This window comes from Orycteropus afer, unplaced genomic scaffold (genome assembly GCF_000298275.1).
Source record: "Orycteropus afer afer isolate SDZICR_OR568_19922 unplaced genomic scaffold, OryAfe1.0 scaffold00071, whole genome shotgun sequence".
Lineage (NCBI taxonomy): Eukaryota > Metazoa > Chordata > Mammalia > Tubulidentata > Orycteropodidae > Orycteropus > Orycteropus afer.
The window spans coordinates 1,679,914-1,692,387 of record NW_006921658.1 but is presented as its reverse complement, the minus strand read 5'-3'; positions in this window follow the sequence as shown (position 1 = coordinate 1,692,387).

Genomic DNA, 12,474 nt, shown 5'->3' with positions numbered 1-12,474 from the left:
TTCTTATTAATGGATTCTTCACAACTATAGAATTCAGTAAAAGTTAACTAATTTTGTCTTAGTTACAGAGAGAAAAATTTAACACAATTACACTGTATAATTTGGAATACCTTTGATCTTGCTCTCGAACTTCCAGACCTATTCAGAAAAAGAGATAGCCATATAGTATTGCTATTTTTAACGCTTTATTTTAAAGACATAATGAAATTACAAATGAAAAACAAATTTTTGGCGTTTTTGTTTTATAAATGTATTTCTGCAAGTTTTCAAATGAACTGTTATTTGAGGAAATGGCACATGCAAAGAACTTCTGGGTTATATATCAAATGACACACACAAGTTTACAGGAATAGTATCTTGTTCATGATAGCTCATAGTTTTTAAATGTTACTGAAGTTGGTCTTTTTCATATGTCTGCGTGATTCACAACACTGCACTCTCTTCAGATGGACATTGGCACTGATTCAATGTGCTTCATTTTCCATTTTATTTCTGTACCTTTTAAGTAAAATGGTAATTTACAGGATTCTTCTTCTACTTTTTATTTGTTGGTTGTTATTAAATATATGCTGTTTAAGATAATAATTTCAATTAACATTTGTTGAGAACTTTTCCCCTCCCTACTTGTTAGCAAAATTATTTCCTTTACTCTGAATTTCTTATTTAACTGACTGACTTTTCCACTTCTTTTGGTAGTCTACATATGCTACTAATCTGTGCACACATATGTATAATATTCTGCTATTTCAGTGATAATAATGTAAGATTGAGTGGTCCCTTATCCATTTGAGCTTTGGCCATGAGAACTAACTTTCTATTTTATTTACTATGTTCGATTCTCTAATAATTTTCCTAGGCAGGCAGCTGTTCTCCATATATAGATGATACCTTCACAACTAATGAATCACTCCCTTGCCTGCTCCCAAAAGTGCATTCCTTTTCTCATTTTAATTAACTTCCCTATAAAAACCAAGGGAACTCTGGTAGCATAGTGCCTAAGGCACTTGACTGCTAACCAGAAGGCTGGCAGTTCAAACCCACCAGCCGCACCCCGGAAGGAAGTTGGGCAATCTACCTCCATAGTGATACCCCCTCGGAAACCCAAGGAGGGGTAGCTATGAGTTGGGTCTGACTCTACGGCACATAACAACAACGTAAAAACCAAACCAAATCGATTTCTGTCTATTGATTCTGATTCAGGGCAACCCTAGTGTAGAACTGTTCTATAGGATTTTCTTTCACGTCAGAAGCAGATATCCAGTCCCTTCCATGGTGCACTGGGTGGATTTGAGCTGCTGGCCTTTACACTCAGGAAACTTTAACTTCCCTAATACAGGAGCCCTGGTGGTGCAATGGTTAAGAGCTCAGCTTCTAATCAAAAGATCAGCAGTTCAAATCTACTAGCTATCTGCAGACCTGGCAATCTGCTCCCATAGAGATTATAGGCTAGCAAACCCGATGAGGCAGTTCTATTCTGTTCTATAGGGTTGCTATGGAATCTGTTCTATGGCACACAACAACAGCAACCACATAGCCAAACACAGTTAATTTTTTTTTCTTTCTGTTTCCTTTGCCTTTAGTATTTAATCTGCCCATTTCAGTCTATGTTGGTGAAATACTTAATTATGGAATGTTTGTTCACTTTTCAAACTAAATTATCATAGTGAAATGTACAATATAGCAAGATGAGCATATGAACAACCTCCCAGAGAACACTCCATGACTGATTGGAAACCATGCTAGTACTTATGTTTGTATTACCTATATGCTGTTAATGTTATGTTCATTTAACTCTCTGTATGGAATAATCACAATTGAATGTATTCACTTTGGAGAGCTTTATATATTTTTCCAAAACCTACATGTTTTGGAACAACTTATTGCTGTGATGTCACGGGAGTTGAACCTGATAAGAAACTCCTAGGTTTCTTTGTACATCATATCACCATTTCTTGATACACAGTAGGTACCCTATCAATTCTAAACATCCAATTAGTATTTTTGTGTTCTAAACTCAAATTTGTCATAGGTTAATCTTCAGAAGCAAACCTAGAAAGAGAAAGCTATGTTGGTAACATGTAAATCATACCAAGCTTAAGGAGTTTTTCAGAATGAAACAGAACCAGAGCCTGTTTTTTTTTTTAAACATTTTGAAGGCAGATATTCTCAATTTTATATATTGACAAAGAAATTAAAGATATCAAGAAGGATAGGAGAATAAATTTTCTAAAGAAATATATTTTGTCTTCCTTTGTTCCAAAACTTTCAATTGTTAATGCTCTGTGTTCACATCTTAAAGCCACACTAATGTCTTATAACTACAAGCTTCTAGTTGATAATGACTGCTAACCAGAAGGGTGGCAGTTCAAACCCACCAGCCACTCCTCAGAAGGAAGGTTGAGCAATTTACTTCCACAGTGATACTGCCTCAGAAACCCAAGGGGGGGGTCGCTATGAGTCAGGTCCGACTTCATGGCAAATAACAACAAAAACACTGTTAACCCTACTGTTTTTGATACAATTCCCTAGTCTCTATAGAACTTGCAAGGTGCCCTGGTGGCACAGTGCCTAAGGCATTTGACTGCTAACTGGAACAATGATGGTTAAAACCTACCACCTGCTCTACAGAAGGAAAATTAGGCAATCTACTTCTATAAAGATTTACAGCCTTGGACACCAAATGGGGGTTGCTATGCTAATCAGAAGGCTGGCGGTTCAAACCCACCAGCCACTCCTCAGAAGGAAGATGGGGCAATCTACTTCCGTAGGGATACTGCCTCAGAAACCCAAGGAGGGGTCCTTATGAGTCGGGTCCGACTCGATGGCGCATAACAACAACCACAACAACAACATGAGTCAGTCAAATCCATGGCTGTGGGTTTTTTTTTTTTTGTTGTTGTTAAATAGGACTTGAAACTTTGCTCTGAGGTGCATGAAGTCTACTAAATTAGGCTGACAACCCCTCCCGTACAATTTCAATTTATACTGTTTTCCTTTCCCTTTAACTTTGATCCTTATTCACACTTTGGTACCTATTCCATGGTGGGTTTAGCTTCCCTAAAGCATGGCCAAACTCAGTAACTTTCCTCCTTCTCTTCTTGCTCTACTTTGATGAATGTCACTCAAACTCCTATAATGAGATATCTGTACATACCAGTGACCCAAGCATATAGGTTATCTGGGTATAGCCATCATTCCTGAAATCTAGGTTCCATTCCATGAGATATATGAGTGTTCCTATGATTTTTAAAGCTTTTGAAGGGTCCCTTGATATCTGTAGCTTTGTCTCTCTGGAAAGCGATTAAAGCATGAACATCACATCACATCATTGGAATTCAAAAGTAAAACATAGTAGGTATAGATGTGCACAACTCAGTTTAGTCTTTAAGGACGGGTTAAGTGATTGTGGTATGTCAGGGTATTTTATAGCCTCTTAAGTGGAAACAAACCTGTAGAATAGAACACCAAAGGCACACTTCTGTTGCAACAAGCAATATATTGTAATGAGTTTAAAACCCCCTAACAGACCTCCATACAGTAAATTTAAATGGGATCTTTGTGAGTCAGAAGCCATTTTTCTCTGTGTGAAACCACATGCATTTCTATGGAAGAGTCAGGGATAAAAACACATCAGGGCACCATATAAGAGTGAAATGTACAGACAAAAGGCTTAAAGGTTCAAAGCCCCCCCCCCTTCTACTTTGAGCCCACATATCATTTAATGCCTTGGAGTGGCTAGGTCAAGAATTTGGCCTAACAGAGTAATAAAATTGGTGAGGAAAATGTCTCTACCATGAAAAGAAAAAAGAAAAAAAAAAAAAACAGAATGCTGTTCTGAGATGTCACATATATCAGACTATATGCTCTAATGCAACTTGATTAAAGGCATGTTTTATTTTTAATTCACTGGTTTTGGATAAAGTTATTTCAGAAAAATCCATCCTTGAAATTCTGTTCTTATGGTTTAATGTGTCTGTCTCTCTATATGTATTTATATTCTCTCTATATATTTTATTTTCATTTTATATACATATATAATATATATATATTTATATTTAATACTGTCTTTCTTCAATTTTTTCCCAGAGTCTTCAATATATTGATATTACAATATTACAGTTTCTCTGTAGTATGTACTTTTTAAATGTACTTAATGAAATATTGTTTTAATAAAATGTACCAGATAAATGGATCCTTTGAATAACTATGTGAAACTGAAAACAAATTTTGGAAGTTAAAAATGTACTAAAATTTAAAGTACAGTATCATTTCACAGAATTGTTTTGTATGTACGAGCTGTAGCCTGAGGTATGATGGGTTCCGTATACCAGGCACAGTAGGTGAGAGAGATGGGAGCATTTTGGATTTACGGAGGGGTGGAAGATAGATGATATAGCTGCAGAGACTGGGCCCAGCAGCATATAAAAGGCATAGTATTATATAATTACCTCCTTCACACTGTAGGAAATAGTCAACCTTGGGGTTTTCGCTCAGGTAGGGGTACAGGAATGAGGAATTCAGACAGTGGTCAATATCTGGGAATCTAGCAAAGAGGAACTTCATCTCTGTTCTTAGTCAGCGTAACACCCTACACTCATATTGATTATGGAACAAAACTTAGATATTGGAAAAGGAAAATGGTATGAATACACTTTGGGAGATGATTTAATGAAGAGGGACACAACCTTCTTCATAGCAGCCCTCCCATGTGAGACAGGAGCCACTGTTTTGCTCACTTGGGCCAAATTTGGAAGTAATAATTAATCCTCTTTGGTGACAACATGAAGAGAACAATGAAGTTATGTTTTGGGGGCAGCTTGATGATTGGTGTCTCTAGATATAGGTGAAGTTACAAGGACTTATTTCTAAATGGTGGTGAGAAAGAGTAGGGGAGCCAGAGAAAATGAATTTTCTGAAGGTGACTTAATTGTGAGCCACCACTGAATGGAAGTCTGAGGAACTCTGACTCATTTGTTCTGAAAGGAGGCCTCAGTGGAGACACCAGGTGAGAGGCAGCAGGGGACTCAGGCATGGGAACTGATGCAGAGGAAAATAAGAACACATAGACTCAATACTTGGCTTCTTGCATATAATTATTAAAGCATATAATGTTCCCAGTGAAGCAGATATTTTTAACCTCACTTTTCAGGTGAGAAAATGAAGCTCAGAAAGATTAATTTATTTTCTTAAAATGTTACAGAAATAAGTATTTTAAGTGAGAAACACACCTCAGATATCTATTTCCAAAGCCCATGCCTTTTCTGTAAACACGCCAGTGTGTACAATGACACTCTATCTGATTTTGTTATTGGATTTAAATTATACTGTAGGATGGATATGCATAATTTGGAGTAATTTTATTCAAAGATGGAAAGAAGAGTAAAGGTGAGGAAAAATTATCATGGTTAACATTTTCTGAGCAGAGCTGTGTGGCAGACTCTGTGCTAAGTACTTAAAAAGCAGAGTAACTTATTTAATTTTCTCAGCAACATTATGTGGTAGAAGCAATTATAACCTCTTTGGGAAAAGTGAGGTTTAAGAAGAAAGAAGGAGATAAGAATCTGGACAACTTTTATCTGTACTTGCCTGATGGTGCTATAAAGACACACAGCTATGTTGTAGACTATGGAGTCACTCAGATACACAAAAACATTTCCAACAATTCAAGGAAAAAAATAGGTTGGGGAAGAAGGTTGGTCTCTTAAGAGGTGAATAATGACCTTACAATACAGCAAGGTCTTTAATAATAAGATTAAGGAGAAATAGTAAGATCATGGTTACCATTATCAAGTACTCACACCATTCTTACTACTGATCTCTCTGATAATCAAAATAGCTTCAAAGCAGATAGCCACCTCCTGAATGTCCTTAACAGCAACTACTTTTAATAGTAGAGGAGAGATGAGGCAAGACCCACAGGCCCAAAGTGTCTACCAGTTGCCATGAAGTCCATTCCAACTCTTAGAGATCCTATATGTTGCAGAGTATAACTGTGTTCCATAAGGTTTTAAAGGTTATGACCTTGCAGAAGCAGATCAGTAGGCCTTTTTTCAGAGGCATCTTTGAGTAAGTTTGAATCACCAACCTTTCAGTTGGTAATGGCATGTTCAACTGTTTTTGCCACATAAAGACTCCTCAAAGTGTCTAGTGGTTGATTAATTCTAGATAAAGTTTATCAAACAGCAGGTGGAGGTTGCTCTAAAATTTCCTGAAAGTTGTTTATTTCACTGCAACCACAGAGAGCATTCAAGGACATAAATACAAAGCAAACTGAAAAGGAAGGCTATTGAGGTAATTGTTAACCACAAATACAAGAAGGAGGGTAGCTAAAAATGGTCTTTGAATACCACTTGTGCTCTGCTGAACAATGAGGCAAGGAATCTGTATGATACCTTTATGCTATAGGAATATCAACCTTCCTGTATCTTAATGTGGGATAATAATAAAACTGAACTATATCAAGTTCCAGAACAAGAAGAAGGAAACACCTTAACAGCTTTTGACATTTGATCTCCAGATGAGCTAAAATCGATTGTTATTAAAATAGAAAGAACATTTCAGTAAAATTGACATTTTAAAATGTCACTGGCTAATGGAAACTATATTTACTCTTATTGATGATTCTTCTTTTGGAAGAATTTAGGATATAATTAAATTTTGTGGCATACTTCTTAGTCTACCAAATTGAAAAATATTTATATATATTTAGTAAAATTTTATGATAAAAGTTGGTCAGAACTTTCTGTATTGTCAACACAATGGCAATAAGTCATCAAAATGTAAAGTCAGAAAAAAATATTACAGCTATAGAGATTATAAGTTTATAATTAGAAATTCTAATTTAAATTTGTTATATTCCTAGTCAATGTTCCTTTTTTTGGTTCACTTTACTATTCTGTCAGTGCTTATATAATGATTGTTTTGAAAAAGGAAAAAGCAAATCTTTGAATAGGCATCCAAAACCCCAAACCCATTGTCATTGAGTTGATTCTGACTCATAGTGACCTATAAGATAAAGTAGAACTACCTGATAGGGTTTCCAAGGCTGTGAATCTTTATTGAAGCAGACTGCCACATCTTTGTCTTGCAGAGTGGCTGGTAGGTTCAAACTGCTGATCTTTTAATTTGCAGCCAAGCTTATTTATGCAGGATGCATATTTACTGCAGTTAGTGTGTATCTGAATTACTTATGTCTACTAGTGACATAGGTCACTGTGTGGCACAAATGGTGTGTGTTCCACTACTAACCTAAAGGTTAATGGTTTGAAAGCCCAGCTGCACTACAGAAGGAAGGTCTGGTGATCTGTTTCCATAAAGATTACAGCCATGAAAACCCTATGGAACAATTCTTCCCCATAACACACGGGTCATCAAGAGTTGGAATCAACGCAATGGCAAGTTTGGCAAGTTTGGTTTGGACTGGAGAGATCTACCTGAGGATTTTTATTAGTTCTTTATCATGGACCAAAATTGGAAATGCACATCTTATCAATAAGTGCTTACAAGCCTCCTAAAAGAATTTTAGGCCAATTCCTGGAAAAGGATATTATGTTTGTTAATGAGGAGAGTTAGCAAAGAAGGACAAGACCTATGACAAGATGGAATGACACAGTAACTGTGACAAAGGGCTCAAGCGTGGCAATGGTTATGAGAATGGTGCCGGCCTCAACAGTATTTCAGTCTGACTAGTGGCTTTGGTGGTATAGTGGTAAGACATTTGGCTGCTAATCTGAAGATCAGTGGTTCAAATCTCCCAGCTGCTCTATGGGAGGAAGATGAGACAATCTACTTCTGTAAAGATTTACAGGCTTGGAAATCCAACAGGGTTTCTTTAGTCAGAATTCACTTGATGGCAGTAGTTTTTTTTGTTTTGTTTTTGGTACATAGGGCTGCTATGAGTTGGAACTGACTTGACTTGTAGCAACAACTTACAAGCTAATAACTTTGGAGGTATTTTTGTATTTGTGAAATGAGTGATATTGTTGGTTGTTATTGTTTATAAATGGTTAACCTTTGTATTGAAGGTCAGACATGTTAGAAATAAAGAGATATGTTTTTTTAAAAAAAGAAATATAATAGAAAGGAAAAGGAAGAAAGAGTCATGGATTAGAAGTAATGTCAGTGAAGGTCGTGGCAGTACTAAGGTGATGGTTATGAAAAGGATTAGATATAACAAGGGTAGGATCTATTGACAGTTTATCATGTGGCAAAGGGAGCAAATAATGGAAGAACACAGACTAGTTCTACAGGTGGAAAGAATGGAATGAAAGGAGGTTGCCATTATACTCAATACCTTAGAGACCCTTGAAGGACAACCACAGAGTATTGTGTTTATGAGTTTCTGCAGACATTTGTTGTAAGAGAAATCTGTTTGTGGCTTTAGTGTTTTATTTATGATTGAAATACCCATGATGTGATCAATAGTCTTATCCTTATTTAATAAGCCATTTTCTGGTTTGTGGCTACTGTTGTTCTGGTGGCTATTTTCATATTTATCTTTTTCATTCCTCCTCATCTTCAAATTAATTACCAATAGTTTCAGTGACTACATCATTCATAACAAAATCAACCATCTGAAAAAATAATTATGTCAGAACTGATAGAATAGTAAAGTGAACAAAACAGAGAAAATGAACAGGAATAAAACAAATGATTGCAGGCTGACATTTTCAGAGATTTATTGAAGCATCTCTTTGTGTATATAGTAATATTATACTTTTGCCTATTTATATTTAAATGATGTGTTTGGCCATGGCAGATATTTATGGGATAAATTAAATATATATTTGTATAAGTTGATCAGGAACTCTGGTAGCATAGTGCCTAAGGCACTTGACTGCTAACCAGAATACTGGCAGTTCAAACCCACCAGCCACTCCTCGGAAGGAAGATGGGGCAACCTACTTCCGTTGTGATACTGCCTCGGAAACCCAAGGAGAGGTCGTTATGAGTTGGGTCTGACTTGATGGCACATAACAACAACAACATAAGTTGATCATTTTGAAATGTGCTAAGAAAGATTTTTTTTATTGTTTATTTAGTAAACAGTGATGGGTGCCTGTTATATTAGAAGCATTGTCAAAAGTACTAAAAACAGTCAAATAAAATATGTCCATCTCCTATGAGCTCATAGCCTAGTGAATGAGACAAAAAAAAAAAAAAAAAAAAAAACCTCACTGCCGTTCAGTCGATCCCAACTCATAGTGACCTCTTCTTGGGTTTCCGAGGTGGTATCTCTATGTAAATAGATTGCTCGATCTTCCTTCTGAAGAGTGACTGGTGGGTTTGAACTGCCAGCCTTCTGGTTAGCAGTCAAATGCTTTAGGCACTACATCACAAGAGCTCCCAGTGAATGAGAGGAAAAGGAGTACTATACGGGGTACAACCACTGTGGTAGCTCTATGTTCTCAATAGGGCACTAATAATGTTGGCCAGGCAAATCTTCCAAGAAGAATCTTGTAAATGTGTGGAGAAGAGAAGGTGATCCAGATCAAGGATTACCTTGTTAATACATGTCCAGGAACTAGGTATGTTGGCATTAAATTGGCAAGGAAGGAATCTATATACCTCATTGAAGATTTTATTATTTTTTATTGTGGATTGTAGGGAGCACCCCCAAGCAGTCTTGGGCTTTAGAACGATCTTTTTGGATAAGTGGATTAGAAGAGAGCAAGGCTAGAAGAAAACTGTTCAGAAGATGGTCATAGTAATTCAGTCAGGAAATCATGACTACCTGACCTCAAGCTGTGGCAAAAAAAAAAAAAAAAAAGGAAAAAAGTAGCTTGCAAGACTGGGGGTATGGGGGAAAAAACCAAACTCACTGCCATCAGGCAGATTCTGACTCATAGCAATCCCCTTTGGGTTTCTGAGGCAGTAAATCTTTATGGAAGTAGATTGCCCAGTCTTCCTTCTTTGGGTATATGGGAAAGAGAATGTCAAAAACATCAAGATTTGCAGCTGGGTATATAGGGTTGCCAATTACTGAGCTGGGGAAGACAGGGCCAGGAGTAGGTTTGAGGAGGACATTAACTTAAGAGAGAAATTGTTTACTGATGGAAGAATGCCCTGAGACATGTTTAAATGTGAGCTCTAAACAGCTAGTGGAAAAGAATATTTTCATTAAAAATATTCTTTAAAAATTATTTAAAATAAAAAGCCAATGGTTTAGAGACAGATTTTCATTGTTTAAAATTTTATCTTCCCTCCTTCCTTGCCTCCCTTCTACCTTTCCTCCCTTCCTCCATCCTTCCTTCCTTCCATCTTCCTACAGAGAGGAGCAGTTATATGCTAACCTCATAGCATGTATTTTAAATGTCAGTGCTTTCCACTTAATTTCAGATTCTATATGTCTGTGTGTGTATTTTGTTGGGAAATTAAAATTTCAAAATATTTTGAGACTAATGGGTGAAAATATTTGCATACAAGATTATATAGAACTGAGCTCTGTTTCATAATTGAAATTCCTTCAGTAATGACAAACTTATCAAAACATTTAACCCCCCTCCTCGATTTTATGTTGTAACCCAAAAATGTTTATGAAAATATGCTATTTCTCTAAAATCTCTAAGGTGAAAATACAAACCAAGGATAGAAATGTATGCAGCTTAATGCTTGTGAAACACCAAAAGAAAACATTGGCCAAGTGAGAATTAAGAAGTATAGAAAAGACAAATAGATTTTCTTTTGCTAGTCTTAGTCACATAGTGCCTAAGGCACTTGACTACTAACCAGAAGTCTGGCGGTTCCAACCCACCAGCCGCTTCTCCAGAGGAAGACTGGCCAATCTACTTTCATAGTGATATCACATCAGAAATCCAAGGAGGGGTCGCTATGAGTCAGGTCCGACTCGATTGCACATAACAACAACAACAGTCTTAATCATAGATAATTCATTTGAGTTTAGTGATAGGGTTTCCTATGTTCATTATATACATTAAGATGTTACTTTGGAGGTTGGTCGTAAATTCTCACTAGTAAAGTACTACTGTTTATCTTGTCTAGATACTCAAGTGCTGTGTCTAAGTACTATGGAGTGTGAAGATCTTCTTTGACTGATAAATCTCAACAATTGTGGCATGCAACATATAGAGAATAAATGGTCAGCTTTCTCCCTAGCCTCTCATGAACAGTTACCTTCTCTAAGAATGTTATTCCTTTTTAGATTCTCACAATCAGAAGTCTTTCAGTTTTATGGATGGACATTTACAAGACATGTTAGCATACTCAACAGTGTCTTAGGTTTCAAAAGTAACTGTTAAAGTTGGATTTTAATGTAGCCCTCTTCCTGGTTTTTTTTCTTTCTTTCTTTCTTTACATCACTTGATGCTCTGTTCAAATAGAACTCATGGGAGCCCCTGCTTCAGTAGTTAACCATTTTCTGAGTATTACATACATACATAATTTTCTTCGAAAAAGTAGGAGTGCACAATAGCTAAATTGTTTTATTCTTGTTGCTTCTCAAAATCCTGTTCAATATGACAGAATATAGAATTAGCTACAAGATGTTTTAGGCCTATTTTGGTCACCCTACACTTCTTGTCTCACACAATCTTTAATGTCAGTCAGTGATATTTAATGAGTGCCCACTTTGTGTCAGGCATTGTGTGGAGTAGCCTCTAGAAAACTTCACAAGTTTTGGCACTGTTTGTTAAAGAATACCCTTTTCTGCATACCAGAAGTCAAGAGGCATCAGTTTGGACTGAAAATAATAGCTGGAAGGAATGTAAAATTAAATTGGTTAATTGATGTTCATGGTCACATGAATAGCTTGACAATATTCATTTTGATTAATTTGTTTAAAGCATAAACAGTAAAACTCATTAATGCTGACCTTGGTTAGAAGTTATGCCACTTGTTATTTATAGGGAATCTAATATAGATCTATAAATTATGCAACAATTTTCCTGACTGACTGATCATATAACAGATATAATTCATGAAAACCATGATGTGTTTAACTTTTAGTCAAAGAAATTATATTGAATGTACCCAAACATGGGAGAAAAGAGTGTGCTTCAGGGTTACTCTGCACAGGATGTTCTGCTATTATTTCCACAGGTCAGTGATTTTCAAAGTCAGAAGAATATGTCCTTGGCCTCATGTGATTATATGGGCATATGGAATTTTAAACACATTAGGAACAACCAGATAAATACATTTGACTAGAAAAAAATCAATTTTGCATTATGGCTACCATGGGTTAAATGGAAAAGAAGAGTGGGATGTATAATCCAAGCCAATTGCTAAATTTGGCAAAGACAACATAAGTATTACAGTTTAGTGGTTATCTGCAAAATACAATGAAATGTGACTAAATATCACTTCAGAGCAATTTATTTTTCACATGATGAGTCACTGTACCAAAAAGAACTGATCGATCTTCATCCATTTCAAGAAGTGGCATATGATCTAGAACCAATGGTAATGAAGGAAGAAGTCAAAGCTGCAATGAAAGAACTGGCGAAGAACAAGGCT